The sequence below is a fragment of the Hordeum vulgare genome, chromosome 4H (assembly GCF_904849725.1).
Source record: "Hordeum vulgare subsp. vulgare chromosome 4H, MorexV3_pseudomolecules_assembly, whole genome shotgun sequence".
Lineage (NCBI taxonomy): Eukaryota > Viridiplantae > Streptophyta > Magnoliopsida > Poales > Poaceae > Hordeum > Hordeum vulgare.
In genome coordinates, this window is record NC_058521.1 from 246,311,741 (window position 1) to 246,319,555 (window position 7,815).

Below are 7,815 nucleotides of genomic sequence, written 5' to 3' on the forward strand. Positions count from 1 at the left end.
ATGGTGCTGATGAAGATGTTGATGGTGATGAGTCCTCTCCAATGAGAGGAGTGCTGGTGATGACGATGGCGAAGTTTTCCCCCTCCGGGAGGGAAGTTTCCCCGGCAGGACGGCCCTACCGGAGCTCTAGATTGGTTTTGCTCAAGTTTCGCCTCGTGGCGGCGGCAATGCCTCCCGAAAGTCTCCACTTGATTTTTCTGGAACAAAACCCTCCTTATAGCAAAAGATGGGAGCCAGAGGGGCAATAGGGGGCCCACAAGCCACCTAGGCGCGGCCACGGAGGTAGGCCGCGCTTGGCAGGCTTGTGGCCTCCTGGTGGCTGCCCTCTCGTACTTCTTCCGCCCAGTATTTTTCATAAAATGCAAAATAATTCCTCGTTTTTTTTCACGGCTTTTGGAGTTGCGCAGAATAGGTATCTCAAACTTGCTCCTTTTTCAGACCAGAATTCCAGTTCCCGGCATTCTCCCTCTTCATGTAAACCTTATAAAATAAGATAGAAAAGGCATAAGTATTGTATCGTGAAGTGTAATAACAGCCCAAAAAGCTATACATATCAACATAAAAGAATGATGAAAAATGGACGTATCAAGCAGCACAAAAATGCCCTTGCCGCCCAGGCCTCCGACTTCGCCGCAGAGTTGAAGAAGATGGCAGACAGGGCCGTTGCCGCCAAAGGTGCCAAGGAGGAGCTTGCCGCACGGGCGAGGGAGTTGGAAGCGAACCTCACCGGGCTCAAGAAGGAGGCCTTAGAGCTCAGGGCCGAGAGGGAAAAGACCCTTTCTAGCTTGACAGAGGCTCAAGCTGTCGCCTCCGACGCTTCCGCCAAGCTCCTCTCCGCCAACAACGTCGTCGCCGCGTTGCAAGGGAAACTGACCTCCTCGGAGCAATCTCTCCAAGACAGTCGAGCTCGCCAGGAGGCCCTGGTCGTGAAGCTCCAGGGCGAGGCTGATGAGCTCAAGTCCGTTTCCGCGGCACGCTCAGATTATGCGTGCAACATCGAGTTGTGGACTAAGCATCTTGTCTACGTGGCCGGAAGGGTTGACGCGCAGATGTCCGCCATGGGCATACAGGGCTTCAGCTACCCTTCGGACCCGGTGGTGTCCCATAGCGCCCGACTGACCATGTTCTTAGAAGGCGTGGATGACGCTTTGAAGCGGCGCCAGGCCAGCGAGTCAGCGCGCCTTGCCGACGAGTCCCGCGAGCTCTGTCAAGGCGTTCTCTTGAAGGTGCTCACCAAACTGGCGTACCGAAACCCCGACATGAGCTTCACCCTTGGTCGCATACCGGAGGGCATGGACCTCAAGGCGCTCGAAGGGCTCGTCATACCCATCATCAACAAGGTGGACCGAGTGAAGAGGGTGCAAGGCTCCCGGCGTGATTAACGGCTTCGCGTACCCCTGTCCCTGCGATCTTAAACTCATGGACATTTTTAAGCTCAAAATGCGCTTATAAACGTTTGTAATATACTCGTTATTTTTCTCGAATGGGTGTGATCTCCTTTGAGCCGCCCTTTCTTTGTATGGTTTATCCTTGTGTTGTGTTTCCGCCGGCATGTCTTGTCGGGGATGCCACGGGAGATAGTCCTTGGCCTCCCTGCCGGGGTCGTCACCACCGGCGAGGTGCCTTGTCGCCTAGAGGTTTTGCCTTCGCACTATTGAGCATGCCTCTTTTCAACAAGGCGGCCATCAGAGGCCGCTAGTCGACAGGCGCGCTTCGAGATAGTATCCAGGGCATCCGTGGCTAGGCCCTTCGATGCACAACTTTTCCATATAAGAGTTTGAAGGCGCTGGTAAGGAGCTATACCTTGAACCAGGAGTTTGTTCCGAGTTTCTGTCACTTGTCACTTGGACGGCGACTCCCCTTTTGACTCCGGGCTCGTTCCTGTCCTGTATGTTCTATGTCTCCTCTCTTCTTCCCCTTCCCCCGGCAAACTTGTGCGCGGAGGAAGACCTGTACTTTGTGGTAAGAAAGAAGAGAAAATAGACATAGATATCTTCGTGCTTGTTAGTTTATGTGGTACACCAAACTCTAGATTATATGCATGCATGATTTTAATCATGAGATATCTAGATGATGCATGATGCTAAACTTTATTTGACTGCGTTCAGGGACTTCGCATGTCTTTGTACAAAGGATTACATCCAACATCGAAAAGACTTGTACAAAAGGTGGTCGCCGGTATACCCAACGGCTTCTCCCTATGGGTAGAAATTGAGAAGATGTTCGATGTTCCAGGAGTTGCTCACCGGAATTCCATCCTCTGTCTCCAGCCGGACTGCGCCAGGCCTGGTGACTCGCACTACACGATATGGGCCTTCCCACTTCGGCGTCAACTTGTTTGAGTTCTTGGCTGACTGAACGTGCTGAAGTACAAGGTCGCCTTCCTCAAGACTTCGAGCTCGCATCTTGCGGCTGTGGTAGCAACGCAGGGCTTGCTGGTAGCGAGAGGCTCGCACATCTGCCTGAAGACGACTTTCCTCAAAGAGCACGGTGTTGTCTTAGCGCTGTTGCTCTTGCTCGAGCTCATCGTGAGCGAGCACCCGAGGCGATCTGTAAATGCGTTCTGTGGGAAGAACAGCCTCCGCCCCATAGACCAGGGAGAAGGGTGTCTGGCCGGTGGCTCGATTTGGTGTCTTTCTGATCGACCAATGAACCGCCGGCAGCTCGTCAATCCATTTCCTTCCATGTTTGCACAACTTGTCAAAAGTTCTTGTTTTCAACCCTCGCAACACTATATCATTCGCCATTTCTTCTTGCCAGTTGCTCCTTGGGTGGGCAATAGAAGCTAAGCATATTCGGCTTCCGAGATCTTGGGCGTACTACATGAAGGCGCGACTTGTGAATTGGGTGTTGTTGTCCATGATGATTCTGTTTGGGACACCAAAACGGGAGACTATTCCTTTGAAGAACTTAATGGCTTACTGCACAGTCACCTTCCTCATTGGCTCCATTTCCGGCCACTTTGAGAACTTGTTGATTGCCACGTACAAGTACTCAAAGCCCCCGGCAATGCGGGGAAAGGGGACGAGTATATCGAGCCCCCAGACCGAAAATGGCAAGGAGAGAGGGATTCTCTGGAGTGCTTGAGCTGGTTGATGAGTGATGACCCACAAGTATAGGGGATCAATCATAGTCCTTTCGATAAGTAAGAGTGTCGAACCCAACGAGGAGCAGAAGGATCTGACAAGTGGTTTTCAGCAAGGTAAAATCTGCATGCACTGTAATTGCCGGTAACAAGTGATTGTGTGGTGACATGATTCGTAGCAAGCAACAAGTAACAAAAGTAGCAACGGTGCAGCAAAGTGGCCCAATCCCTATTGTAGCAAGGGACAAGCCTGGACAAGTCTTATAGGAGGAAAAACGCTCTCGAGGACACACGGGAATTTCTGTCATGCTAGTTTTCATCATGTTCATATGATTCGCGTTCGTTACTTCGATAGTTTGATATGTGGGTGGACCGGCGCTTGGGTACTGCCCTTACTTGGACAAGCATCCCACTTATGATTAACCCCTCTCGCAAGCAACAGCAAATACGAAAGAAGAATTAAGACAAAGTCTAACCATAGCATTAAACTAGTGGATCCAAATCAGCCCCTTACGAAGCAACGCATAAACTAGGGTTTAAGCTTCTGTCACTCTAGCAACCCATCATCTACTTACTACTTCCCAATGCCTTCTCTGGGCCCAAATAATGGTGAAGTGTTATGTAGTCGACGTTCACATAACACCACTAGAGGAAAAACAACATACAACATATCAAATTACCAAACGAATACCAAATGCACATAACTACTATTAGCATGACTTATCCCATGTCCTCAGGAACAAAAGTAACTGGTCACAAAGCATAATCATATTCATGACCAGAGAGGTAATGAGTAGCATCAAGGATCTGAGCATAAACTCTTCCACCAAGTAATCCAACTAGCATCAGCTACAAAGAGTAATTAACACTACTAGCAACCTTACAAGTACCAATTGTTGTCGCGAGATGGAGATTGGTTACAAGTGATGAACTAGGGTTTGGAGATGAGATGGTGCTGATGAAGATGTTGATGGTGACGAGTCCCCTCCGATGTGAGTGTTGGTGATGACGATGGCGATGATTTCCCCCTCCGGGAGGGAAGTTTCCCCGGCATGATCATCCTGCGGAGCTCTACATTGGTTCTGCTTAAGTTCCGCCTCGTGGCGGCGGCGAAACCACGAAAAAGCTCCTCCTTGATTTTTTCCTGGACGAAACCCTTCATATAGAAGAAGTGGGGGGGGGGGTAGTGGGCCAGCAGGCTGCCCACAAGCCCTCATGGCGCGACCTGGGGGGTGACCGCCCCGTGCATGCTTGTGGCCAACCCCTGGCGCCCCTCTGGCGCTTCTTCGGCCCAGTATTTTTTATAAATCCGGAAAAAAATCCTCGTCGATTTTTACGGCGTTTGGAGTTGCACAAAATAGGTATCTCAAACTTGCTCCACTTTCAGGCCAGAATTCCAGCTGCCCGCATTCTCCCTCTTCATGTAAACCTTGTAAAATAAAAGAGAAAAGCCAAGAATTGTACCATGAAGTGAAATAACATCCCAAGAAGCGATAAATAACAACATGAAAACATGATGCAAAATGGACGTATCAACTCCCCCAAGGTTAGACCTCGCTTGTCCTCCAGCGAAAGCCTAGCTCAATAAATATGTCCACATGTTTAGGGAGAGAGGTGTCGACAAAACAAGATACGAACATCCATGCATCATGATCATGATCAGAACAGCAATACCAACATATAATCTCTCATGCTAAAGTGATAATTCCTTCACAAAGTAAAGCATGGATCAAGAACCTTACCGAGAAGTAACAACCGATAGCCTTTAGTCATTGCAGCAATTGCAATTTACCACAACATCACAAAGAGTCAAATAAGAGCTTGTAAAGCAAATCCACATACTCAATCATTCTTTCGTTCTCTACAATTGCTACAACTCACGTGGTACTCATGAGATCAAAGTTTCAGCTGAACACAGAGAAAGATAGGGGCTTATAGTTTTGCTGCCCAACTGCTTACCTCAAGGGTAATGTCAACAATAATAATCCATGAATACTTACCTCCAAGTTGACATACGAATATAGATCTTTCCCAAGCATATGACGTTAGCCAAGATAAAGGCGAAATAAGGAATTGGTGAAGATCACCATGACTCTTTCAAGGGAAAAAGTAAAGGTGCAAGATAGGCCCTTCGCAGAGGGAAGCAGAGGTTGTCATGCGCTTTTGAGGTTTGGATGCGTGTCCTGTTAGTGCGGAGGAACATCACTTTATATTGCCTCATGTGATAAAGAACTTTATTATGCAGTTTGTCGCTTTTATGTCTTCCTCATCACAGATTCGTACAAAGCTTATTTTCCACACACTAATAGATCATACATATTAGAGAGCAATTTTTATTGCTTGCACCGATGACAACTTACTTGAGGGATCTTATTCAATCCATAGGTAGGTATGGTGGACACTCATGGCAAAACTGGTTTGAAGGTTTGTGGATGCACAAGTAGTATCTCTACTTAGTGCGGGAGGTTTGGCTAATATGAGGTGGAAGCAATCGTCACATGCTAAGGGATCTCTAATCATATAATATTGTTCGGACCCAAGCAAACACAATTCATTATGTTGTCTTCCTTGTCCAACATCTACTTCTAGGCATGTAATAGTTTAGTGAGTGTTCACAATCATAGATGGTGTCAGAGATGATATATTTATATCTGAACCTCTCCTTCTTTATCACTTCCTATTAATTGCAACCATGACCAAGGTCTACGTTTGCCTACCCTCAACAAGTTTCAATACTCATTCTTTTTATATGTGAAGCCATCACTTCCCATAAGATCATTACATGATCTTTCATGCTTTTGTTCTATTCTCACTCTTTTGATCATGGCAAGAGGCAAAGCCCTTCAACTAAGACACTCTTTATTATATGGCTCACGAGCTCGAATACATCGGGGGTGACACAAAGAAAAACTCAAGACTAAAACACTAAGACTTTTAATCTACTAGAGAAAGAGAAAACTGAAAAGGAAAACTAAAACAAAGGTAAAGGAAAAAGATGTGATGGTGATACGATACCCGGCCAACTCCCCCAAGCTTGGCACAAGCCAAGGGGATTGCCCATACCAATGCTCAGTTGTCTTCCTTTTGTGGTGATGGAGGGTTTGATCCTCCGTCTTCCATGGCATAGGTGCACCATCATGGAAAGATGAACGAGTCTCCGGAATCCTCAAATCTACAGCCAACCGTATTGATTTATATCTATACTCATACTCAAAGTTTTGGTTCTGCAGGTCATAGATCTGGGCCTCGAGTTGATCAATCCTGTCATAGAGCCTGGAGAACTCCGTGATCATCATGTGGTTGGCATTGAGTCCACGCTCCACCATCCCTTGGCACATGAAGACTTGTTGCTCCATTGCTTCGAGCCTCGTCTCCATGCTTCTGGTCTTCTTGGGCCCCTCGACATCACAGATGTGCAATATCCCCTCACGCATCTCGATAGATTGAGGGTGTTGCAGCACTCCCGTGAGGTAGGGATTGCTGACCTTCTCGAAGAGCTTGCCTTCGGAGCTTTTGGGGAAGTCATAGCAATCTAGATCTGCAACAGAAACAGGCTCGAAATGAAAAACAGAAGAAATCTGCGTGATGCAGGGGTCAGAGCAAACGGGAGTATATATAATGATTTTTCCAGACCAGAAGGAGTACCCTGCACGAAAACGGAGTCCGGGAGGCGCACGAGGTGGCCACAAGCCCTCACGGCGCAGCCAGGGGGTGGGCCCGCGCCGTGCAGGCTTGTCGCCTCCTCGCGCACTTTCCGGACTACTTCCAATTTTTGTATTTTTTTCAAATATTCCAAAACGGAGAAAAAATCCTACTGGAAAAGTTTTGGACTCTGTTTTCTTACCGAATCACATACCTCTTCGTTTTCAGAGTCTGAAACAGGCTGATAAATATCCCTTAGGTATTCTTCCGGAGTTATGGTTGGTATTGATAATATTGCTTTCAACATTTATGGGAGTACCTGAGATATAATGCTTGATTCTGTGCCCATTTACCACTCTCGGACAATTACCTTCCGTGTTGTTGATCTTAATAGCACCGGAACGATATACTTCCTCAACAACATAGGGACCTTCCCATTTAGAGAGAAGCTTGCCTGCAAAGAATCTTAAACGAGAGTTATATAGCAAGACATAATCACCTACATTGAACTCACGCTTTTGTATCCTCTTATCATGCCACCTCTTAACCTTCTCTTTGAACAACTTGGCTTTCTCATATGCCTGAGTTCTCCATTCATCAAGCGAGCTCATATCAAATAACCTCTTCTCACCGGCAAGTTTGAAATCAAAGTTGAGCTCTTTGATTTCCCAATAAGCTTTATGCTTTAGCTCAAGAGGTAAATGACATGCTTTACCGTACACCATTTTGTACGGAGACATGCCCATGGGATTCTTATAGGTAGTTCTATAAGCCCACAGTGCCTCATCGAGCTTCTTAGACCAATTCTTTCTAGACATGTTGACAGTCTTTTGCAGAATTAGTTTAATCTCTCTATTGCTTAGCTCTAGTTGACCACTGGACTGAGGGTGGTAGGGTGACACAATTCTATGGTTGACATCGTACTTAGCAAGCGTTTTACGGAAAGCACCATGAATGAAGTGTGAACCACCGTCGGTCATTAGATATCTAGGGACTCCAAATCTAGGGAAGATAACTTCTTTCAGCATCCTGATAGAGGTGTTGTGATCAGCACTACTAGTGGGGATAGCTTCTACCCACTTAGTGAC